This window comes from Oenanthe melanoleuca, chromosome 3 (genome assembly GCF_029582105.1).
Source record: "Oenanthe melanoleuca isolate GR-GAL-2019-014 chromosome 3, OMel1.0, whole genome shotgun sequence".
Lineage (NCBI taxonomy): Eukaryota > Metazoa > Chordata > Aves > Passeriformes > Muscicapidae > Oenanthe > Oenanthe melanoleuca.
The window spans coordinates 8,013,321-8,040,061 of NC_079336.1; positions in this window are offsets into that span (position 1 = coordinate 8,013,321).

The window sequence follows — 26,741 nt, forward strand, 5'->3', positions numbered from 1 at the left end:
ATATAGGCTTAAAATGCCCCAAGAGACAAATCTTCTTTTAGAAAATGTTCTATAGCATCACACATTATTAGAAAAAAACATTTTCAGGTGTTCAACCACAACTTTGCTATTGTCATTTTCATACTAGTAATTAAATTTCTAAATCTTCACTAAAAAGTACATTCATCAGGTTTTTACAATTGACCCATTTTTCTTATTTTTTATAATTTCTCCATTCTCCATTTTTGTTGTCCAGCAACCAGTCATTCTTTGTTTCTCCCTTTTTACCTCTGTCACTTTACTAATTTGTTCAGAGCCAAATCTATGTTTTTCAATGTAGTGTCTTTCTGAGCAAAATGTAAAAGTTTACTGATTTTTTTCACTAATATATTGCACTGTGTTTTTATACATACTTGTCCAAAATGGAATTAAAAAACAAAAAGATATATTTTGGTAGTAATGGCCTCTGATTCCTGAAAGGATTTTGAGGTTAAAGTAGACAGATTTAATTTTCCTAAGTTGAAATCCTATGACAAGAAGATTTATTTGGTCTAATTATCAAGAGAACAATGAACAAAGAAATTATTATATTTTCTTCCCCTATCTAACATTGCTGAAACAGAAACTTTAATATTCCATAAGTGTCTAGTGGCAGCATTCTTTTAAAATAAGGTTGGCAAAGAGAAGAGGAAGAAAAAGTCACAAAAGTGATTTAGACTGAGGAAAATCCATTAAAATTTGTCTGTTAAACTTTTAATCTGCTAATTTATCAAAAGAAGATCACTGTGATTTGATATCCCCCCCCAAAGAGGAAAAACTGACTTTCCAATCAGGGAGTGAAAGGCGTGCTGAACACCAGCAGATGAACATCAACTTGGAATTTTTGTCATTGTGTTAAATTCCTATTTCTAACTCAGTGTGAATCAAATTAAAAATGTAGTGGGATAACTGGATTTTACATCTTTCAAAATCTCCATATATGAGGGATGCCCCTTTTTGGGCACTGGCAAACGCTGTGCAGGAGTGTCTGGGTTAAAAGCTGTGCTGTAGAGGTGAGTGTTGTGAGCAGCTGCTGCTTTTGGTGGCTGGCCCATAGCACAGGTGTAGCATCAGGGCTTTCAACGGCTGGTACTGACTCCACAGTGGTATTTAGCCCGTCACTTTTTTTTTTTTTTTTTTTTTTTTAAGTATAGATGATAACAAACTGACACAAGATCATGAAAATGTTGGTTTGTTTTTTTTTGCCCAGAGGTCCCTTTCATACATCTCTTCTGTTCCTGAAAACCAAATTAACTAGAGACAGCTCAGGTATGGCTTTCCATCACCTCTCTGTCTGCAGGCTAGACATATCTTCTCCTTCAATAGTGAAAATCGTGGTAGAGGTCTGGATGCAGGATTCACACGTGCTGCTAATTATGGCTGTGAAAGTGGTTGCAGCTTTTTAAATTGTAAGCTTGGCTGCAAATGAAGGGACTGTCAATTGCTTGTTTATCTTGAGAGTAAGAAAGCAAGATTACATGAATACTAACTAGAAGATAATAGCCAAAAAAGGCTCTTTGGCTTACATAATATCAAAAGCAGCGGAGTCTGAAGGTTATTTCTCTGTGCATGATGCTCCAGCTCTGGAACTGGATCATGGGCTGCAGGATTGTTGTAAGAAACCTAAATCTTACCTGAGTTGTTATTTGAAATATCTAAATTCACATGACAATTCTTAGTCAATTTTCTGTGTTATACAACAGAGTCCAGTTAACTTTTAGCTTTGGCTTAGTTTACAAGACTGGAAAGAGTTGAACTGACTTCAGGTCAGATGGGAAGAAGCTAAGGGATTTTTGCTCTAGTCCTCTGTCTGTCTCTGATCCACAGCTGTCCCTGTGTGAACCATAGTCAAATATCCAGGTTTTGTCTAACAGGTCAATTTCTTTCCTCTAAATTAGTCTGGACTATAAGGAAGCACCATGCCACTCCTGCTGTAAAGCTGTCTAATCTTCTGCATCCAGATGCAACCATCCCTGCTCTTAACTTGAAAAACACTTTGCACTAAATATGTCTTTCAAAATGACAAACTATTTTGAATTTGTCCTGCTAATATAGTGATTGCCCCAGGGAACATATGGCATGATGGCTGCTGCCATCTGTAGGATGCCCTGAGGAGCTCAACGACGCATCTCAAAGGGTCTGATTGTGAACTGCAGAAAATTAGGCAGAACCACAGAATGGTTGGGGCTGCCCCTAAATTCTGACCCACAAGCTCTCAACTCATTCTTCACCCACTCCCAGGCAGAACTCAATTCATTTCCCTTGACAGAAACACCCATTATGAGCACTTGTTTTCTCATGTTCTCCTCCATGGCAGAGATCTGGTTTTGTGGGTCACAGGTCCAAGGTGCCTGGAGTTGTTCAGCTTGGAGAAAAGGAGGCTCAGGATGAACCTTATCACTTTCCACCTACCATGTTTTTTTGGTTTTTTTTTTCTACTTTACTACCTGACATATGATTGTAGCAAAGTTGATGACAGCACCTTTTCCCAGGCAACAAGTGACAGAATGAGAGGAAATGTCCTCAAGTTACACTAGGGGAGGTTTAAATTGGATATTAGGAAAAACTTCTTCATAGAAAGGGTTGTCAAGCTTTGGAACACTTTACTCAGAGACTTACCTTTTCTCCAAGAGAAGGTTCTGTGCCCTTGCTGAACTTCCTGAAACTGAAGTCTCCTTCCTTATCAGTTTCATCTGGGTGAATGCAGAGCTGCATCAGACATAGAATCACAGAAAAGACTTTAGGTCTGAAAAGACTTCAAGGATCATCAAGCCCAACCTTTGACTTATCTCAGGGTTTTCTCTGTAGAAACACTGGATTTAATTGAAACAGACCTTTTGCATCACTGGGTGAACTAATTCCCCAGACAAAATAATTCATGACCTACGGAAAAGTGAAAAAAATTTCTGATGTATCCAAAGCAAAGAAAAATTAGCATCCTTCTAGGAAGTAAGAATCCAGAAGGTGCTAAGATGAAAGAAATCAAAACAGGTATTGCTGTCTATTCCTTTAACTCCAATCCATTCCTCCCTTCCTTCCTCAAGAAATGGTATCTGAATCTCAGATGCTGATTTGCTAGCTCCTGCATCTATAAACCTGAAATAATTCATTGAATCAAGAGAATTTACATCTGAGTGTAATTAAAAATAAAATATTTAAAGATGGAACAAACTGTGAAAACAAACTCATATGTGAGTTGCACATAATTTAGTCAAAATAGGCAACCACATAGTGCATGTTAAAAATGTACATAGGTAATTCCTTTTTAGACAGTACAAAAGATAAATGGCTTTCAGCAAGAGTATTAACTTTGCAAGTTAGTTTCCATTATGAAATTTGCCTATTCACAAACATAATTTTCATTTAAAAAATTCTTTTTGTTGGTGAAATTTTCTACTGTCTAAGTTTCTAAGTGATCTATTTAATTTTTCCATTTCTTCAGTCTCTCTGGAAGCTCAATAGCATACAAAAAGACAAGGCAAAATAAAAGTCCTAAAACTCTAAATAATTAATTTTATTTTATCTCTCTTTACTTAGCTTTTGTCACATTAATTACTGATGTTAGCTAATTTTTTTCTTTTGAAAATATGGTTTAAAGTCATAGAATCATAGAATGATTTGTGAAGGGACCTTAAAGATAATCTAATTCCAAGTCCCCTACCATGGACAGTGACACTTTCCACTAGATCAGGCTGCTGAAAGACTCATCCAACCTGGCCTTGAACACTTCCAGGAATGGGGCATCTGTAGATTCCTTGGGCTGTTCCAGTGCCTCACCACCCTCACAGTAAATATTTTTTTTCCTAATATCTAATCTAACCATGCCATCTTTCATTTTAAAGCCATTCCCCTTTAGAGCACATCTGGTGCAGGCAGCTCCCGTTTACAGGCTGCAATTAGAGATGCAGAGTGAGATGCAGAGTGAGCTCTAGGGTGGGAGCCCACAAAGACAAAGGGCCATGAACTGCCATCCCTTTGCATAACAAAGGGCACAAAGTGACCAGGTGAATGGACAGAGAAAAACAAAGCAGGAGCTGAAGACTGATGGGGATGAAGGAGACTTGGGAAAAGCAAGGCAGGTGTAGGGCTAAAAAGGAAAGCCCAGGGGTTCTGCTCTCCTCAGAGACACCAGCTCCAGCTGTTTATTTCTGTGTAAATGCACCATGAATAAATGGCTTTCTGGAGCTAGACATGTGAGACTCTGCTGTGGGAAACATGGAGGCATACCAGCAAGAACCCTGGAGTGGCAGAGTGAGTGGGGTGTGCAGGGAGCCAAACACCTGCTGGAGCCACCTGCTGTGGAGAGGTTTTGATCCCAGCAGCTGAATTCCCTGGTGTGTGACTGCCCCGAGGCTCCTGAGTGATCAGACTGGGAAGTTTTCCTTAGCACCACCTTGTCCTATCATTACATGCCCTTGTAAAAAGTCTGTCTCCAGATTTTTTCAGCCCCTTCTTCAGGTCCTGGAAGGTGATGTAAGGTCTCTCTGGAGGCTTCTCATGTCCAGGCTGAACAACCCCAACTGTCTCAGCCTGGCTCCAGCTGCCCCACATCCATCTTATGCTGGCCATCCCAGAGCTGCAATATTCCAGGTCTCCTGGGAGTGGAGTAGAGGGAGTCACCTCCCTCAGCCTGTTGATTTTCCAGAGCTTATAACCTTCCACCTTATTGATTAGTCAATTAATGTCGAAATTCCTAGAACTGCTGGATTATAGACAAGTATTTCAAGTATCAGATTAATCCCTACATAATACTGTGACAGGATACCCATTCTGGATTTCAGAAATCTTTTCCACTAGAAAATTTCACCAAAAAAAATTGTTGTTTCAGTAAAGAATGTTTCTGAGAAAATTTGTGACCTTAATTACTTCCAAGTGAGATGGGAGATGTAACTTCAGTTGTAACTCCAACTGCTTCTTTTTAGCATGTTTCATCTATGTTTCAATATATATCATGCTACAACAGTCCCACTTGCTCCTTAATACATTCTGCTTATGTTTGTGTCACTAGTACTTTATTCTGTTTTATAAATCATCCTAACCTTTTTTCTTTTTTTTTTTCTTTCTTTTTTCTTTCTTCTTAGGCTTTTTGTTTAATTTGTTTTAGAATAGTTTGAAGTATTCAGGAAAATATCTTCATGAGTTTTGGAGAACAAGCAAAAAAACCATTAACCTTCAAAATAATTGATGTGTTTTCCAGGTTACTGATTTATTAAGACACTTTGTGCACCTGTTCCAATCATTAGTGATATATTGTTCCACAGTAAGCACTCATTCCATCTTAGTTAAATAATATTATTTGGTTGGATTGATTATTATTTGCAAAAGCTTGCTAAATTAGGATCTGTTACTTTTTTTAACTACACTTTTTTAAAAATTCTATTTGAGGCAATAAATTGTGAATATAAATTTGCCTGTAGATATTTTACAGAACAGTTTTCATGTGCAAACATCTGCACTGAAGATCTCCAGTGTAATAGTGAAGATTTTGAGTCACTGTGAAAAACATCAGCCCAGAAATTTCGTCTAATCATAAGTAGTCCTCTCCAAAAAATCATTTATCACACTTTGATGAGCTTGCATACTGAAGTCATACTCTTAAATAACCAGAAATTTAGGACTCTGGAAAGAAACCACAAGACAGCTGTTCAAATAAAGTTTCTTGGAAACTGGCAACCATTATGTCTTTACTGTTTCTTTAATCCGTGCACTGAAATCAATGATGTTCCTAATTCTCTAGAAGGGTTAGACCACTGCAAATTTCCTTTTAACATGGTGGGAGCCAAAATGAACCAGTTTTAAACTGCCTTCTCAGTGAAATAAATCCTACCCACTGAGTGCCAAGTAGTAATTTTTTATTCTGAGTAAATAAAGTTCAAATTTGCATGACTGACTAAAGTTTGGAATTGTCCAACTCAACAGAAATGCCCAGATCTAATGGAGTAAAAGGAAATTTTACTTGTCCTTCATAAGAAATGGAAACAACTTTCTCTGCCTTGAAAACAAAAGCTTTTCATGGCAGAATAACTACCTGCATCCATCTTCTCATCCTGTCTTCATTTTTGAAGCTGTTGCATGAGTTTGCTACCCTGGTTTTGGTCTGTTGACTGCCTTCTGTGTCCTCCCAGCCACTGCTTCCCACTGCACCCAGCACCCTTCAAATCATAATGAAAATTGAGATACTGCAGCAAAACCCTCTTGGGGTTCAAGACTGGCTCATCTTTTCTCTAAAGCACATATGTCAAAGGAAACCAGGGGTCTATGGATGCAAGCTGTGATCATGTAAGCATTGCTGTGTTCAGGCACAGAATACTTAATTTATGATAGTTTTTAATTTATTTTATAATTTATTAATTTATTAATTTTTATATCTCTTTATTTATGGGGTTTTTTTGTTTGGGTTTTTTGGGGTTTTTTTGTGGGTTTTTTTGTGGGTTTTTTTTGTTGTTGTTGTTTTGTTTTGGTTTGGTTTGTTTTGGTTTTTTTTTTTTTTTTGGTTGGTTTTTTTTTTTTTGATTTTTTTTTTTTTGTTTTGTTTTGTTTTGTTTTGTTTTTTGTTTTTTTTCTTTTTAATCTAAATACACAGAAATCTGTGTGCATGATTTAGGGAAATTACTTAAAGTTGTAGCACTTTGCCCACTGCATTCTTCTCGTTCTCAGATCTACAACTTTCAGTAATCCTAAAGATGCACAAATGATGTGCCCATGTGTCTGATTTTGAGGACTTTATCATGGGTCTGCTCTTCCCAAAACTAGTTCTCTGCTCCTGTATTCCATACATGTGCTCCCCACTTTTTGGGTCTCTGCCTGTCTAGCCCATCCTCAACTCCCTGAATTTTCTCAGTTCATTCTGCAAAGTTCTACTCAAGCAACAGTTTGCATTGCCCAAGGTGTATCCTTTCAACAAATTCCTGTTTTATTCCTTTTGCTCTGTCTAGTCTCTGTTCCAGGTCAGCCTTTCCAGGCATCACTGTGAGCACTCAGAATTTCTACCTTGGCACTATAGTTTTTTTAAAACAGATGCATCCACTTAGCAAATTATGAACAAGCAGAAGATACATATCTATCTACATATCTACATATCTACATATCTACATAAATATGCACATACACCTTTTGCTTCTCTCACATTATATGAGAGCTTTTAAATGCACGCTTTTTTTTCCTAGATTACTCAAGCTTATTTTACTGTGTTTGCAGTTTATTTATGGCATTTAGCATCAAGTCTTTCTTAGAAAGGACATTCTTATCCCCCATAATACATGCTTTCTCTCAGTTTGGGCAGTTCCTTCTCACAGTCTTTGTGGGAATTGAAAATACTTATTCTGTGATCCCCAAGCAGCCTGAGACAGCATCATTAGGTGTGTTCCATGTCTGAGCTTCCTTGCAGCTAACTGGATTTTGTGATGAAAGCCTTTAGGGTGTGATATATATGCCTATATGCAGTACATCTCTCCCAGATTCAAAGATTGTTTATTTCATCAGCATCCTAGCAGACACATGGAGAGATCTGGATTTCTTCTTTTGACATATGTGCCTAATTTCTGTTTAAGTTGTATTTTAAGCTCCTATGTGTTCTTTGGTGTCTCATCTTAAGTCCTATAACAAAATTGACAGAAGGAATCTCTAATTAATTTGTGAAGTACTTAGAAACCTTCTGAATCTCACTCCAGTCTCTTTTAAAAAAGCTTTTTCCCTCCTTAAAAAAAAAAAAAAAAATCCAAAGAAAGTCTTGCAGAAAATTTTTTGAGTGGTCACACGATTCCACTTTGTGTGTTGATTTTGTCTCTGCTATCTCCTCTCTGCCCTGCCTCCTCTAATACTGCACTGGCAGATGTCTACTTCCAATTTAAAGCAAGCAGACTCTTCCATCTCTCATGCCTGAAGGCAAAAATAAAATCACTGAACAGCTTATCCAAGAACTGCTTTTTGCTGAGACAGCTCTGCTTGTTGTCTGTTCCAGACAGGAGCTCAGGAATTGGAATTGTAATCCAGTTAATAAAACAATGAACTCTGGTTTTCATGTCAGCAGAAAAAATGAAGGTTTTTTGGTTTTTGGTTTTTTGGTTTTTTTTTTTTGCTAATCACCATCTGGATTAATTTGATTTGCCAAAAATCTTCACCTATGACCAAAAGCCAAGCGTAGTGTTATATGTTTTTTGCCAAAGCAAGGTTTTATATGTTAGGTAATACATGAGAGAGTATTCCCCTGACTCCCCTGAATCAGGAAGGCACTCACAGTGTTTGCTAAATGCACAAATGTACAGGTAAAGCTGAAAATATACCATTATCTGAGACAATTCTGGCACACAGATGCTCAGTTAAAGAGGTAAAACCATTTCAGAGCATTCTTTAGGGCAGATTCTCCACAGGAACTCTTAAAACCTTTTTATCTTTTTTCTTTTTTTTTCTAGTAAAGGATATTTTTGCTTTTCTGGGAGGTTGGAGGGTCTGCATATATTGGTTTAAGCCCTTAATTTTTCTAATGGGAGTCTATCTTTCACAGAAAGTCTCTAGAGGCAGAAACCATGTATCTTTTTGGTGTAATCCATATGCTAAATACTGTAGTGTTTACCTGGTAAACTCTTCTAAAAAAGGAGAAAAACAGCAGAAAAGAAAAAAAAAATAGATTGGAGTGCTCTCTGTTGACATATATGTTGAGAACAGGGAAAATCCATTCAGCCACAAGGGCCCAGAGACATCCAGAATTCAGCTGTGACAGTTCATGTTTCTGAACCTCCAAAGGAAATTCTCACTCTGAGTATTTGCCAGGCAGGCTGAATGCACACATCCTCCATGAGCTGAGTCAATCCAAGCACAGATGAGTCAGGAAATTGTAAATATGGGCATTAAGGATTGCCTGAAGGACTCTGGCTGCCTTGAAGTGAGACTAAACTATTTGTTTCCTGTCCCAGTGTTGGTGTCATTTGGGCACAAACTCACACGTTGCTGCTTTCACCTAAATCTGAGGATCAGCCAGCTATTAACTCTAAACCTGTTCTGCTGCTCACTGTGAAGACTGCTCACTGTTCACTCTCTGGCAGGGTTGTGAAGTGTTTATAAACGAGCTGAGAAGCTGCAATTCTCCTCCAGCTCTGCCAGCTCCAGCAGATACTCACTGCATATCATGGTTATCCCTCTGATACTGAGAAACCATCGCTGAAAGATCTGAGGTGAAAAAGCAGTGTCAGCTCAGGAAAGCAAAGCAAGCTGAAAAGTATCCAAAATGCTGTACTTGAGTAGATCTAGAAGCCAGATGGGAAAGACTAGCTATCATAAACATACCTGTTTTATTTGCAAGTTAGTACTAATACTCCATGTATCAACTCAAGTTTTATTCATTTTTCTATTTTTGTGTCAGGCAAACACCTTTGTTTTTCTAAAGGAGCAATAGGCAATTGACAGGGGGATTATTCATACCTAAATTTCAGACATAGATTTATATGCAGACATGGTTGTGTGAATGCACATATGTTTCAGGTTTAGCTGCACATGATGCTTTATGAAGAGTTCTCAGCAGAGATAGCTCCAGCTCATCCCTCAGGGGAAACTGGACAATAACTCAGAAACTGCATATTCTGAGGTTTAGCAGTTGCCTCAGTAGGGTCCCCAAATTCCTACTGGTCTCTACAACTGGTGCAATAGAAATAATATTGCAGTGGAAAGTGTCACCCAGGGGTGCCAATGTTTTGTCTCAAATGCAGTGCTGTGTTTTAGCTTGAAGGAACTACTGCTGTCATTAACACTTGTTTGAATGTTAGAAGTTTCTCTTACAAAGAAATATGACTTGAAACCTAGTGGAGAAAGATGATGCTTCTTTTTGGGAAAGCAAAGCTGAATGTCTAAGGCTGAAAAATATATCTTCATTCCAAGACTTCAGGGTGCTTGGCTACCACCTTGGTTAACAAAAAAGGAAACAAAATGGACATGCAGGCAGCTCCCAATGTGTGAGTTGTTCTGATTTTTCAGCTTGAACACTAGCAGCAATCTCATCACAGTTTCTTTGGGAGAGAAAGGTGCTAGAAGCAGATGTAATATTCTTCCTCCTTCCTATGCCACCATTTTTTTGAGGTAATACTAATCAGAGAGTCTGTATCAGGGCCTGCAGGAAAAAACAGCCGAGATGCTGTTTGAAATAGCTGAAGAAGGGAGCAAATGATGCTCAAATATTTGTGCAACAGTAGGCAGAGAAGTTAGTCAAAGGGAATTCTGTGAAGTACAGCAGAGTTGTTAGGATCAGCTGAGAGAAAACTGAATTAAATGGTTCACTTGAATTGAACAGGGTTGAGAGGATTATTATTATTATTTTAATTGAAGACACCTGATATATTTCTCCAGCCTGGAGAGATATCATATATCATAGTGCCAAAGTTCATTTGTATCCACATTTATTTCTTCATAGATGGTAGCATCTCTCATTTAAATACCCATATATACAAGTCCCACTTACATGATGTATTTTGTGCAGGGACCATAGGGAATGCAGAGGCCCTGAGAAGCAGCTGGGTGTTCATTCATTTGCTCAACACAGGTGAAGATCTCGTGGGTTGAGGTTTCAAAGGCATCTCTGGTTTAGGTGAAGAAGGAAGGGTTCACTGATCTCTCTGTTTCATACCACTGAATAAAACTTTTATTAACTCCAGTTGGAAAAGTGACAGATCACAAGGCTGCCAATCTTTATTTTGCTCCACAAAGTGGTTCACTTTGAAATGTGACATTTTTAGGTGCCACCAGATGTCACTATGGGTAGTTTTAGGTTTTCCCTTGGTTTAAAGAGGGTTATATTCCTTGGAGAAGTGTTCTTTGCTAGCAGTGATACAGCCCACATTAAAAACCCAGACCAATCACCAGAAAAGAGTTTGGCCTTTGCCTTTGAAATCCAGCTAGCAATCTTCCATACACAACTGATACTTTTAGGTGCACTTATGCCAGCAAACAAACCTTGAGTGATGCTGAAATTTAGCAGCAGATGCTTTAGGCACCAGCCTTGGACAAGCACTGTGTGAATTATCAGCTATTAGCTGATCAATTTGACTCAAGGTTTGCATTCCCATGGTTAAGAATGGAATTTATTTCCTTGTTTTTCATCAGACCTAGCACTCCAGCATGGAATTGTCTCAGCCAGAGGGAGATTTATCACTTTGCACTGTTTTTTGGCCAGTTTAGACCAGGAAGCTGATTTTTAAAAAGTTTTGAGTGCTATAAGCTCCAGATGAAGGCAGTGGGAACTCAAGAGGGAACAGCAAATATTTAGCAAAGCCTTGAATTCTGACCCCACTATTTCAGGGGAATTATTTTAAATTCAATTTAGAGCTTTCAAGGAAGTAGGACATATAGATATGAGTAAAAAAAATAAAGCAAGAACAAAATATTTTCATTGAAATTATGAACTATACAAACTACATATAAAAATCTACATAAACTTCAGTCTTTTCTATACCAGTGCCCTGGCATTTCTCCTTAGAGTAAATGCTTGGTTATTCTTGTTTTGTTTATTTATTTCTGAAACTTTGAAAATTCACAAAAGCTCATTTTGAAAAGTAAGAAATAACTCTATACATATTTTATTATATATACTGGGTGTTTTGTGCCAACTATGAGTCCCTGTGTCAGGCTGGTTAACTCCTGTCATTCTGGAGTGATTTATAGATAAGCAGGCACTATAACACACATTTTTCTGACAATGAAATTCCTGATCAACTCTATTTGTGCAATTTTGTGTGAAACAACCCAAGAAAAGTGGTCTTATGTCCAGTATTAGTGAGAGGTAGCAGCACATTCCATAGTACTTCTACAAGTGCTAGAAGGAGTAAAAAGCAATAAATAATCCTGTCACAGTGTACTAGAAGCAGGAATGGTTGTTAATATATTTCATTTTGGGGTTCTTTGGGCACCCCTTACCATTCAGATTTCACCAGGCTTGGGAACTGTTTTTACCATATCAGATGGGCAGAACAAACTCATAATCCAGGCAGTTCTGAACAGCTTTCACAAGTGATGAAACATGGGTGAAACATGCATTCAAGTTTTAATTGACAGTGTTAATTTTCTGTGGATTCCTGATTTTTAATGTGGTTTTGTTGGGGTTTTTGGGTTTTGTTTGTTTGTTTATTTGTTTTGTTGTTCATTTGTTTGTTTTTTTAAATAAAGTGAGTGTATTCTCTAGCCAGAACAAAGAACTTTTGCACTTGAGGATATGGTTTAATGGTGAATTTGGTGGTGCTGGTTTGACAGTTGGACTTGATGATCTTAAAGATTTTTTCTAATCTTAACAACTCAATAGTTTTGTGAACTAGGTTTCCTAGATCTGAACTAGAACACATTGTTCACACTCTACTGAACAGATTTATTCTAGATGAAATTTTGGATTTTACTTTTTAGGAATGTCACCTTATCTCTTTTTATTCAGGTTTCTCTCAACTAGTTAAATAATACTCATCCATTCTTGGAAGAAAACCAGTAGATTTTTTTTTTCTTCATTGAAATGCACTGATCAGTCATAACAATGCTTTGAAAGAGGAGTGTTTCAATTTTAACAAAATTATGCATGAACAATTAGAGATCCATTTAATTTATGCTGAAACATTTCACTTCACTATTATGTTATTGCCATAAACTGAGTGGTAAGCTTTAAATTTAATTCTTTTTGTGTTATAGAAAACTCTTCTGATCAGACCATTCTAATATTTACCAAGTTACCATTTATTTCCTTGTAACAATCACAGGAAATGTCTTGGTGTCTTCTGTTTCAAATTAGGATGAAAAAAAGTTCAAAATGCAACAACTTTTTGTAGATTTGATCTTCTGGGACTTTGAGATGTTCTGCTTTGAAAAGTAAGTTGGTGGAATAAAACCATGCATAAGATATTAAAAATAATTTTTATTCATGTTTCATTAAACAGACAGTAAGGTTATCTTCCTAGTCTCTGAGCTCCATTCATATCAGGCTGCACTTATAAACTCATTAGAAAACATTCTGTGTCTTGTGAATGTCCTTTGAATTCTTTACTGGAGACTCAGGTCACTCTAAATGTGATTACATGAAAATGCATAAGACTACAGCATCACATCAACCTCACTTATTTGGTTTTGACTCAGTAACAGTAAATTAGTATTCATGATGGACTCTCTTGACAAATAGGGTTATTATCAACACATGCTGTAAACATAAATCAGGTGGATATCAATAAAATTGTATTTTTGTTCTAGTCTTGTTTACAGATCTTCCTTTGGAATGCCACATAAATACTCCAAATGCTTGCAGGAAGCTTGCCACTCATGTTATTAGTTTTCTCTGGCTTAGAGCACTGACACTGATCATTTTCTGACAATGTTTACCAACAAGTTGTCCTATTGATCAAACTTTCTTTCTTTTGCACTCCTTTATGTCCATGAATTCCTTACATCACTTTGCCTTGAGCCAAATGGAATTATAAACACAAAACACCCAGCAAATGATACAAATAACCATTAAGGTTATGGTTTGATGTTGTGAATGACAGCAACAGATCACTGCAGGAATTTGAGAGAATCAGTACTTTTATATTTCAGGAGAAAACATTAAAAGAAAAAAAAAAAAAAATAAAAATCAACCACCCAAACCATTTTTAGTTAAAGTTTGTTGTTATGAGCCCCTGAAGTGTGGATTGCTCAGTTTTTGCAGGATGCATTCTGCCAGCCTCCACATGCTGACTCACTCTGTAGTTGTAGGGCATAATTATCACAGTGAATTATATCTGCAGAGAAATGCATTTTTTTGTCTGCAGTGCAAATAGGACAAAGAGTGAGGAGCAGAATCTGTCCCAGAGTGATTTGCAAAGCCTTGGATTGATTTCTTTGAAAGAGCAGCATCAGTCAGTTTGTGAAAAGCATGTGTCTGAAACTGCACTCTCAGCTGGCTTGGGGTTCTTCCTTCCATTATACTGACAACATTAGAGACTTTTATACTCCATGATGATTCCACTTTCTTTGCAAACCATGCATTTATCACCCTGCCTTGGGGTACACTGCCTCTGAGGCAATATTTAAAGAAATCTTGGCTTTTAGCATACAGTGAAATAAGAGGTTTGGATCTCCAGAATGGATTCCTTGCTTATGGAATATGTACTTCTTTGGATATTTTCTGCTTTCTTTTATTTTTTCTTCCCCTTTAAACAAAATTTTAAATTTTGAGGAAGAAAGTTTTTTGAAGGACATAACTCTGCCAGTGTCTTCTTCACATTTTTTCTTTTTGTCTTCATTTCTGTGAATCATGAGACATATACTGACAAGAATATGCTACATTTATATATATGTACAAGTGCATGTACATTTATGTTATAAAGATAGCATAAATGTTATTTTAACTTAAAATTTGATCTTCCCTGGTATTTTTTTTCTTACATAAATGTCTGTTTTTTGAGACTATTATGAGACTGTGACCTCATTTGCAAACATCTCCATGGAGGAAAGCCTGAAATAACATTGATAGTTAATCTCTTCAGAAAATTTTTTTGTAAAACAGGTACAGTTTTCTGAATTTGGACTTCAGCATGAGGTAGTCTAATGATAAATCAATCTGCTTTGTATCTAATTTAAAATACCACTCAATCAATTTGGAAAAATAACAGACTCCCAGAATTTTTTTTGATTGAAAGGGGCCTTTGGAGATCATCCTGCACCTCCAAAAGGGACACAAAAACCGTGCAGGTGGGTTTGGAATGTCTGCAGAGAGGTAGATTCCATGACCCTCTGGGAAGGCTGTTCCAAGTGCTCTGCCACCCTCAACAAAAAGTTCTTCCTTGTTCATGATGGAACTTGTTGTGGTTTAGTTCATGGACATGCCCTGTCACTGGGCACCACTGAAAAGAATTTGGCACCATCCTCTTAGCACCTGCCTTTGACATTTTTACTGCATTACTGAGATCCCCTCTCTGTTTTCTCTTGGCTGAACAGACCCAGCTCCCACAGTGTTTTCTCATACAGGAGATGCTCCTGACCCCACATTCTTTGTGGCCTTCACTGGACCCTCTCCAGTAGCTCCTTGCCTTTCTTGAACTGTGGAGAAATGAATTGAACACAATTCTCCAAATGTCACCCCACTAGGGCCAACTAGAGATGATGTCCCTGTGTTAATTTATTTTTGATTGACTTATTGATAAATAGATAGATAGATAGATTAGATAGATAGATAGATAGATAGATAGATAGATAGATAGATAGATAGATAAATGCATAGATAAAAATACAGAGAGAGAGACCAAATTTTTATCTTCATCTTAAAAAGAACTGTGACTAAAAAAATTCTAATTCTGTATATCCATTAAATATGACATTGTCTGTCTCTGGAGCAGAAAGGAAAAAGTAAACTGGAACACTAAATAAGGAGGAGCTAGGAACACATCTCATTGGGATTTATCTTAAGAGGATACAAAAATGAGTCAATATTATCCTGTATAAAATAACATGATATTTCAGCAAAAAAAAGTGCAACCTCAGCAAAACAAGTCATTTAAAGCTTCAGAACTTTGTGCTGCCTCAGAGCTGAGAGAGGTACAAACCCAGAGTTTCTATTTGAAATATTGAGAAATACAAGTAAATAAATCAGTGGAGGTCAGCATTCATTTTGCAACACTGTTAATGGACTGTTTACTGTGATGTCTGAGACAGCAATATGTTATGAAGCTTGAAATGTCTCAGAATGTATTTCTGACTGGACTGCTCTTTCTGATAGGAAATCTGCTTTGCCTTCCCTTTACTATGCTTAGTCTGTGACACTGATTTTTTTATCAAGCAGTTTCACTACAGATGGAAAGGGTTCCTAAGTGCTTAACTGCTGCACTTTTAAAGAAAACAGGGTTAAATTGTCCCTTTGGGGCACAGTCATACTCTTTCTCTCCTATTTAATGTGTGGGATAAGCTATTATCTAGCTCTCACTTTTCTGAGCACAAGATTTGGAGATGTAGTTATATCAAAACTTCCTCCCCAGTTCTATATAATTTTCAGGGCATCACTATTCTCCTGGCTTTCTTTTAAAACTGTAATATATTTTATAACATTTCAGAGAATCATATTATTTCTGTTCAGTGCCAGTGCTGGGTTAGAGGACTTGAGTAACAGTGGGGAGAAAAGTCATGCAGAACCCACTAGAAAGAGAATTTCAGCAATATTTAGCTGCTAGCAATGGTTGTCACAGAATCTTTCAGGTGATCCTACTGTGAAACTGAGAAAATTAGCAGTTGCAGAGCCTCTTCACTGGTCCTAATCAAGCTCAAGAGCCTTTTTTTCCCTGCTCCTCCATCCATACTCCATATGCTACCAGATCCATCAGTGCTGTGCCTGAGTCCAATCTCACAACACATCTGGACTCACCAAAAAACTCATGGATTTCAGCACTGTGTCATCAGCACTCCCAGTCCTGGGAACACAGTGCAGAGACACCACAGGGACCTTGCTCAGAGCCAGAGTGAAATTTTTAGTTTGAATGACATTAGTTCTCAGACCACCACAGATGCAGGCTTGTGTAACAGAGCTCCTGCTCTTAGCCAGGACACAGATCTGTGCAAAGAAATTTTAGAGAGAGTCTGTGCAAGTAGAAGAGGCACAGAGTGATATGCGACAGGAGGATGGAGCCTCCTTACTCAGGGTGTTTTCACACTTGAATCTCTGTTCAATACACTGGAGCTGCACACTGGGCATCACCATTGAGCAGTCCAGACTGCAGAATACACCAAAAGCACACACTTTTAAAATTATATTGTGTGTGTGGCAAAAATTTTGGCAGCAGAGAGCTACAGGTGTGGCTTCCTTGAGAAACTGCCAGAAGCTTTCCTCATGTCTGACATGGGGAGGGAGAGATCCACCTGCAGCCCTTGGAGGATGCCAGACTGGAGCAAATGGATGCCTGAAGGAGTCTGTGACCCTGTGAGGAGCCCGTGCTGGAAGAGGCTCCCAGCAGGATCTCTGGCCCTGTGGGGGACCCAAGCTGGGACAGACTGCTCCTGAAGGAATATATCCCATGGAAGGAACCCAAGCTGGGGCACACTGCTCCTGAAGGAATATATCCCATGGAAGGGACAAGCTGGGGCACTCTGCTCCTGAAGGAATATATCCCATGGAAGGAACCCAAGCTGGGACAGACTGCTCCTGAAGGAATATATCCCATGGAAGGAACCCAAGCTGGGACAGACTGCTCCTGAAGGAATATATCCCATGGAAGGGACCCAAGCTGGGACAGACTGCTCCTGAAGGAATATATCCCATGGAAGGGACCCAAGTAGGGACAGACTGCTCCTGAAGGAATATATCCCATGGAAGGGACAAGCTGGGGCACTCTGCTCCTGAAGGAATACATCCCATGGAAGGGACCCAAGCTGGGACAGACTGCTCCTGAAGGAATATATCCCATGGAAGGGACAAGCTGGGACACTCTGCTCCTGAAGGAATATATCCCATGGAAGGGACCCAAGCTGGGACAGACTGCTCCTGAAGGAATATATCCCATGGAAGGAACCCAAGCTGGGGCACACTGCTCCTGAAGGAATATATCCCATGGAAGGGACAAGCTGGGGCACCTGCTCCTGAAGGAATACATCCCATGGAAGGGACCCAAGCTGGGACAGACTGCTCCTGAAGGAATATATCCCATGGAAGGAACCCAAGCTGGGGCACACTGCTCCTGAAGGAATATATCCCATGGAAGGGACAAGCTGGGACAGACTGCTCCTGAAGGAATATATCCCATGGAAGGGACCCAAGCTGGGACAGACTGCTCCTGAAGGAATATATCCCATGGAAGGGACCCACCCTGGAGCAGGGAAAGAATGTCAGGCGTCTCTCACTGAGGAGGAAAAAGCAGCAGAGGCAATGTGTACTGAACTGCCTATAGCCCCTATTGCCCATCTGCTTTTCAGATTTAGTTTTTATTTCTCCTTACTCCAATTTGATTTGATAATACTGCCTCTCCCAAGTCTTGTTTGTTTTCCCATGATGGTCCCTGGTGGGTGATCTCTCCTGCCCTTCTCTCAACCCATGAGTCTTTCACTGCATTTTCTCTCCCCTGTCCAGCTGAGGCTGGCAGTGACAAAGAGGGAACCCGGCCTCCAGTCAGGGTTGACCCACTACAAAAATATAATCATGAACCATAGGGTTTATATTGGCAGCCAGTGCAGTATTTTAACACAACCCTCCCCATTTTACTGGAGTTGCTACACGACCTAAAAATATCTGGTCTTGTCCAGGAGTGGCAGGAGTGCAGGAGCAGCCCCAGCTGGGGTGGGTGAGAGCAGACCTGTGCTGCTCAGCTCAGGGCACTGATGAGCTGATTGTCTCTGATCAGGGGATTAAGCTGAGCTCTGCTGTGTGCATTTGGCTTGTTTGATTCAGTGTTCTGACAAATCCCTTGATTTCTATGAGCTGGCACCCAAAAGAAAAAGATTTTTAGTTACTTTTTGCCTCTACTTCATGTGTGAAGTAAATGGGGAGGTTCTTGTGACTTCATACCTAAATGCTGGGAGATGCACTGTGAGTTAGTATATTTGGAGAGAAATGTTAAACAGCAGAATTTCTAAACTATAAGATTTCCCCCCCCCCTTTTTTTTTCTAATTGTATTAATATTGTGCAAGTGCAATTTCTGAAATTTTAATTATTTGTACTGGTTCTTATTTCTTTAGTCAATATACTCTATTTTATTAAAGAATGAAATCAAGGTTTATGTTTCCTCAATACTGACATTCAGCCATTTAATCTTTGCAGAGAAGTGGAAAAGAGTCTACTATTTCTCATTCTAATTGTAACATAGGAGGATTAACCAAATGCATATTGGTTTCTTTTTTTGCCTCCTTTTTTAAACCATTTTGAATCTCCTTGAGAATATTTTGGTGAACTATTTATCCACTCAATCTGATGCTTTGTTGTAACTGACACTGTTCACAGGAAATTCAGCAATTGATTTGACTATGAAATTGGAGACTGTATTAATACTTACAATTATTCTAATATTAGTAAAGAAACACAGAAATATTGGTCTGGAAGTGGTCTTGTGTGTTCCTATGTTTCTCTAGATTTTGGAATTAGTATTGGACATTAACATTATTTAGAGATATCTATCTTTCTCATCTGCTAAAAACAGATTTCAAAACATTTCTTAGCATCTCCTAACAGATTTGTCCTGAGTGGAAAGTGGCAAAAGCCAGAAAGTAAAGAGAAAATTGTCAGTGTCTCTTTTACTTTCAAAAACAGCAATCTTGGTGTTTATTTCTGGACAATCTTGGGAAAACCAAATGTTAACCTACTTGTAAGAAAACAGAGCCTTAGCAGTTGCCCAAAATAAATGAAATCTAATGGATTGGGGTCTAATGGAATAATTTCTTCTGAACCCAGTTCCAACAAGCACATTACCTTCATATATCCAAGTAAGGCACATCAATCAGACACCCAACAAATTATCAACATTAGGAGCATCATCATAATCCAGAAAATGTGAATTTTTCAATTGCTTATCTGAATGGTTCAGGACAGTTGCAAAATACTCCACCATATTCATTTTATGGAGGATGCTTAAAATTTACTTCCAGGCATGCCAGGCATGCCATGGGAAATCTACTGTTTATCCAAAAAATAAACAAAATAAACCCATCAGCTGCTTCCATTGATCACTAAAAGGGTTAATATTTACACAGGAATAGGCAGAGCTTCTACTCTGAGCATTGTAAATTAGAGACTGGCACTTGTATTACTGATTTTAAAAATCATCTCCTTATCCAAAACTGTAAGAATACTTTGTACCAGTGTTAGCAAAATGCAGAGCCACTGTGAGATACATACAGGCTCATAACTGGCTGTCCCTCCTTCTGTCCTGTTCTGCTTTGACAATCATCATGACAAAAGTCAGAAATCTAATAGGAGGGATATTTCTTGAGACAGCTGAAGTTTTTTTTTATTTTCAAGTAATAGGATAATTACAGATGATATTCAAGGGTATACATAGGTAAGGTTTAGGGAGAAGAAGGATATTTTGTTAACTCAACTTTATGGTTTCAAAACCAGACATGCTTCAGGCATACAAACCTTTTTCTTGTGCCCTGAAAACTGGTCTCTTTTTATAACTGTATCAGCTAGTTTAATAAAAGATATTGCTTCTCCTTCTTTCAGATTTTAAGACACATTAAAGCAAGTGAGTTCTGCCCTGCTATGAGCATTTCACAAAATTTTTATTTCAAAGCAATAGTCAGCAAAATGCTTCAACTTCAGCAATTGATATAGACACACAAAAATGTTGACTTTACATTCCTTGATATCTTTAGCCTCCACATTCCTGCTTTATCCTCTTCATGCCTGCTTTCATCCTTCACTTCTGCTGCTTTTACAAAGTTGAAGTGCTAATTGCATGATCCCTCCATCTCATTGATACAGATTAAACCCAGCAGTGGTAAGTCTAGTGAACTCAGTAGGATCTTTCTTAACAATTTCTGCAAATTAAATAATTCTTGTTCCTGTACATGATATCAGTACTTGCACTTCACACACATTTACCTATTTCCATGCTTTTTATTTAGACATACTTCAAATATATATTTTTTAAAGCAACCATCAGAAGCATTTTAAAGTGCCACACAAAAATGGGCCTGAAAAATACCAGTGGGAGAAATGTCATGAGCCATCAAGCTTACTTGCTTTCCAAATAATAATAATTCCATAATACTTCTCCTGTCTTCTTAACCTATGTTCTGCAATTTCTCTCCAACTCTTTGTACTATTCCTGTCCTATGATTCTCACTTGCCCTAATTATATTTATTACTTATAGCTGGAGAATAATTATGAGTCAAGTATGTGGTAAAATTTTAATTAATGCTAATTTTACATTTAGATTTTTTTCTGTGTACACATATATAAATAATTATATGCAGTTCTGGAGTTACAGAATTTTTTTAACCCAAAAGCAAAAATACCCAAAGTCCCAGTCTGGGATTAAAGGATCAGCTTGGACAGCTGAAAAGTGAATATTGCACCATTAAAAAATGAGACAATTCAACATATCACTGGGAAGGAAAGACAAGAGAAAATTCAGTGGTCTGGTCTCTGCCACAGAAGCTATGCACTCAGTTTAAAAAGCAATTACCAAAGATGTAACAAAAATGTTTTCCTTTTGGGAGCTGTTTGGTCACAGGTGATAAATGGAGGTGCTTTTCTTTCCCTGTCTGTGTCCCTGTCTATCACATGATGATTCCCCAGTGGTTCCCTAGCTGCACTGGAGCAGAGATGGGGCTCCTCTCACTCCTGGCAGAGGCTTTGACTCTCTACAGGGTCACTCTCTGTGCCTCAGGCTTGGACACCTTCCATGGTATCCAATGACCAAAGATAGGGTTCACCTGATCAGGGGTAGGAACCTACCACAGGAGAGTTATTTAGACTAGAAAAAGACAGTTGGAGGGTGAATCTAAAACTGGGGTTTGATAGGGAATCTGGTGAATTGCCTCCTAAAAGTGCCTTTTTCTCACCACTGCCTGTAGTGGACAGTGGGTTTGGCTGCTGTAGACAGGTGTTTCCAACCAACCACACACCTGGAGATAAATGGAAGGTACATCTCAAATGTACTGGGCCAGGATATTTCCATTAATGCTCTGGAAGTCACACTTCCATTTCATCTAAGCAGTATTTTAAACTCATAAATGCTCTGTTTGTTCTGGATTTAGCTAACTAACCTCTTATCACACTTCTGAAAATCTCTGCAGGTGTCTGTCCACACCTTTGAAAATTTGGTTCTTAAGACCTTAAGTCCAATTCTAAATTGTCTCTAAATTTTTAAGTTTCTGCTGAAAAGGTTAGTCCTGCAACTTACATTTATATAATGCTATTTTGAAGATAAATTACTAAGTGCTCCAAGCTTGTCTTATACAAATGACTTCATCTACTCCCAAATAAAATGGGTACATCTAAAATGTGAAAGCTTATTAACTCTCAATTATGCTTAACAGCACTCTTTCTGCTTATCTTTCTTAAAAAAGGTTTATTTGCACTAAAATCTTTCTTTAGAAAGTCTTTGGAACCTTTATTACAACTGAAATTAAATTAATCAATCTATATTTAAAACTTGAGTAGTCAAAGTGAATAAAAATGCACTACTGTAAAAGTTTCTGCAGTATTATAGAAATCAAAATTTTGTTGACTTTCTTACATTGGATAATATATGGCAAATAAAAGGTCACAAGAGTATTCTAGTTTTCACTTTTCTAATTTTAAAATAATGACATTCAATTTTGGAAAATTTTAACTAGACCTAACTTTTAAACTGGTTTTCCATAATTCTAATTGGCAAAGAGATTTTCCAAGGTTACTCAGGGCCTCATCCAACCTGATCTTGAACTCTTCCAGGGATGGGGAGTCCAACATCTTTGGGCAACGTTTACTTGAAGAGGACTAAAAATATTCACTAGTAAAAGTAATTATACTTATTATAATGCTAAAGAAATAAATATATATAAACTGAAGAAAAGCTTTAAGAATACCTTTCAAATTAAAAAAAAATACAAAACAACTACTTCTGGAATTGCACAATGGATAAAAATTGTATTATTTTGGCCTGATGATTACTGTCATAAGAGCAATTTCTGTAGCCTGGTTCTGCCATCACAAAAATACTACCAAAGAGGAATTACATCTCAGGAAAATCAGAAACTGGTTGTGCTGCTAGACCTGCAGTGCTTACTCCAGGAGGTGAACCACAAACCTGGAAATTCTGTAATTGTCCCTGATTGTAAATCCCATCAATCAGTGGCAGAAATATCATATGAACCTGTGTGTATTTCCTGCTTGCATCTGAAAATAATGTATTTATCCTATTCCATTAGTGTATTTTAATAAGCATTGCTTTGGGACACTATGCCTGCCAATTTATGTTTATGAGACTGTCAACAGAATTTACATGCCTAAGAAAATATGATACAACATTGCCAAAGCAGGGACTGCCTCTCAAATGAGGTTGTCATGGAGAAACGAGACATAGGAAAGCTCATTCAAAAAGTCGTACACAGAAAATGCCAGGGATTTTTTATTCCCCCCGTTGAGCTCAATAAATATTTATTTCAGTTAGTGAAGGGGTAAGAAAATAATGAAATTATGAACCATATTGTGCAATCATTTTTATTTAGGAGGACTTTTCATTGAAACTGGCCCAATACAAAACCACATCAGTAAGTAAAGTCCTTGCATTCTGTATTGTGTATTTAGAAACAATTTTTTTTTGCAGTTTAAATTTTGCCAGGCAGCCCCTTGCCCTGCCTTGAAAATGAGCAAAGGTCATTTTTGGAGTGTGCCTTTGGGCTGGCTTGCTGCTGACCACTGAGATGGCTCTCAGGAGTCCTTTGGAGCTGATATTAATTAGACAACTGCAGACAGCACTCAGACTGGTGCTAAAGTGGCTCAAGAATTTGAAGGTATTTAATGCCCTTTTTGAACTGCTCATATCAGCACTGAAATATTTGAGATTTCAGAAATAAACCACAAAGACAAATTGTTATTCAGCCTGACAAAGCAGGCAATTTGGTCTCTACAAGATACTGGCAGTGGCACCAACTTGACACATGTCAAGGAGATAGGAGGTAGCCAAGTGCTCTGGAGTTGTTTCCCTTATCATAATTTTAATTACTCCAGGGAGAAGATTAGATGCTGCTTGTTATTTACAGTTGATTCATAAAATGGTGATTATATAATGAGGGAAAATATTGAAGGGAATATCTCTTCAATTTTCAAACTCTCTAGGTAGAACTAATTCTCCCTGACTTTAACTCACTAAAATAATTATACTGAAATCTAAGCAACTGATCTAGGCTTCCTTAACAGAGATATAGTCTCCTTGAGACCACGATTTATCACCTTATAAATTAGGTGAAATGATTTCTTCCCCAAAAGCTCTTCTTTCCACCAGTGACACTAAAGGTACCCTAGAGAGGCCTGGAATTTATAAGAATAAATCTGAAGATTATGGGCCCCCCTGAGCTGAAACTGATGATGGGGTTTTGGTCTTGCTGTCTAAGGTGATATTTGCCACAGATGTTTGTGCCTTGTCTTGCTTTGGCTCCAAAGATATCCACGACCTCTTTGAAGCTTTTTTGTTTTTGGTATCAAGGACAACTTCAAATTGCTGATGACTTCTGTGGGGAACTTTGGACAACCAGCAAAAACATCTGAATCAATTTCAGTGTGACATTCACCTGGACCATCCATGAATAATTAGCATCCATTCTTTGTGGACTTCCAAAGCTAAACATGTTTCCCAGGTGCATTCCAAACATTTTTGAGCATTTTAGCATCCAGCCCAACTACCAGCTACCAAGCAATCAGTTTGTTAATGTAATACATGTACATTTCCCTCCACCTACCACTTTCACAGGTATTCCAAGTGAAATTTGATGTCCCTTCCAACACAAACCATTGTATGATTCCAAGAAACTGATGTGTGTAGAGTGGAAAAAACTAGCTCACATTTTCAGTCTTCCATGCATTTTTCTTCAGAGTTAATTGCATTAAATTTCTGACCAACAAGTTATTGCAAGATGTAAGAAATATAAAGCATATAATCCTGTGCTGTATAACTTTCACAAGATGTAATGGTATGCCAGCATATTATAAACACACTAGAATAATTTATTTATTATATTCCATTAGTGTATTTTAACAAGCACTGCTGTGGGACAGTATGCTTGCCAATTTATGTTTATGAGACTGTCAAGATAATTTACATGCCTATGAAAATAAACAACGTTGCCAGTGCAGGGTCTGCTTGTCAAATAATCTTGTCAGGAAAAAAATGAAACACTACTAAGCTGAAGAGTAAAGCATATTCATTATTGTTGGCTACACAGATTCGAGGTGACACAATGAAATACATTTATGCCATTTTTCATGTATCATATGAATAAAAAAATGAGGGAGGGGGTACTTTGCCAGCCATATGTTGTACTGTACAAAACAGGTTTAGCATTCTATCACAATTTTTTCTTCAAAAAATAAAAATAATATTAAAAAAATGTAGAAATACCTGAGACCCAGGAACTTTAGTGGGCAAAATAAAATGCATTATTCATCTGGGAAACTAAAAATGCTACACAAAATCATGACTACTTCACAATGGTTAAGCTGAAATAAAATAGCTGCAGAGCTGTCTAGGGCTGAAAAAAAATTACTGGGAAGAGTTCATTCAGGAGTTCTGACTAGATAATTATTGAGCTGCACTGACAAATTCTCCACTTCCTTGCCAATTACACCTTCCAGGCCATGGCTTTTGGAATAATTTAAAGCAGTGAGATTCAGAATCTTGTTCTCATAATTCCCCATAGACAGCTAACTCTGCATTCCCCTCTTCAGGAGAAAAACCCCAAACTGTAAATGCACTCTCCTCCAAATTCTCCCTAACCATGGCACTGCCCTTGGTAACAGCCTCAGAGATGAAATGCATCCAGGAGGAAAAAAATGTCCCTAAATTATCCCAAAGCAGATAAATGCTCTCTCTAAAGTCTTCAGAATGATCACTGTTACTGGCAAGCAGTGAGAATGACTTCAGAGACAAATGGATAAGAGGCACACAAAGGGGGGTCAGTGTTTATCAGAAAGACTGTAAAGGTATTCTCATTTAGGTGGAGAGATTGCCTGTGCACAGAGCAAGCAGCTCGGGGTGAATAATCTCTGCAGAGCCAGCGCTGCCGACGCCGGAGAACAGAGAGAACAGAGGCACAGCGAGCACCAGGGTGATGGATGGAAACAGGATGGGGCTGAGAATCACACGAGGATGACAACTCAGCACCAGTGAGATAAATTAGAGGGGTACAGGATGAAACTTAGCTGGCTCAGATATGGATATGCACAGAGGCAGGAGGAAGCTGGCAGCTGAAGGACAGTGCTGCTCAGGCAGGGCCACACTGGAAAGGAAAGTGAGGTGACCATGGAATTTCACTTGTCTTTCTGTTGGAGTCAGTGAGCCTGGAGTGTCCCTGCATTCTTCAGGGAGAGGTCAGAGTGCAGGGATTGAATTAAACCTTTCGGATGGATGGAAGTATATTAAACCACTCACACATAAAGTAAAAGTTTAAGTTTTAGGATAATTAAGGGAGTCAGTAAGTAAGTTTTAGCATGATCCCTAAAGCTTCTAGTAAATAAAAGGTTCAGATGCCAAAATAGAAGTGTAAGTTCTAGTGAAGGTTGAAAAACATATTAATGTTTTCAGTGGAGGCTCCAGGAACACAGTTTTAGACAGTGCTTAGACATAATAGAGCTACAGTAAGAATATTGATTACATTTTTCAGATAGAACAAGATAGGTCATATGCATAGTTTATATGTAACCTAGCATGTTAAGAAACTAGAATTTGAATAGGTTAAGGAGTGGTGGTTTGAGTTTGTGTCTTAGCTTGTTGGGAAGATCCTATATAAGAGTATGTATTAGGGAGAGCTGGTGCTTTTTGCCATTTGCTTTTTGTCATTTGCTTTTTGCCATTTTTTTTCTATTTTGCTTTTGCTTTGCTTTGGTCGCTGCCATCATCAACACCCAAGAAGAAGACAGGAATTTCCCAGCAACATCAGCACCACCAGGACCTCTGAGAGCAGTTTCTGCTTCTGTCTGGGACTTTATACCAAACCTTAGCATGGACTTTGATGTCTGTGACTCTGTCTTTTGAGACTGATGTGCTTCTGCAATAAAGAACTTTTTAGCAACTCTTAGCTGCTTTGCCCATTTTAGAAGATAACCTGATG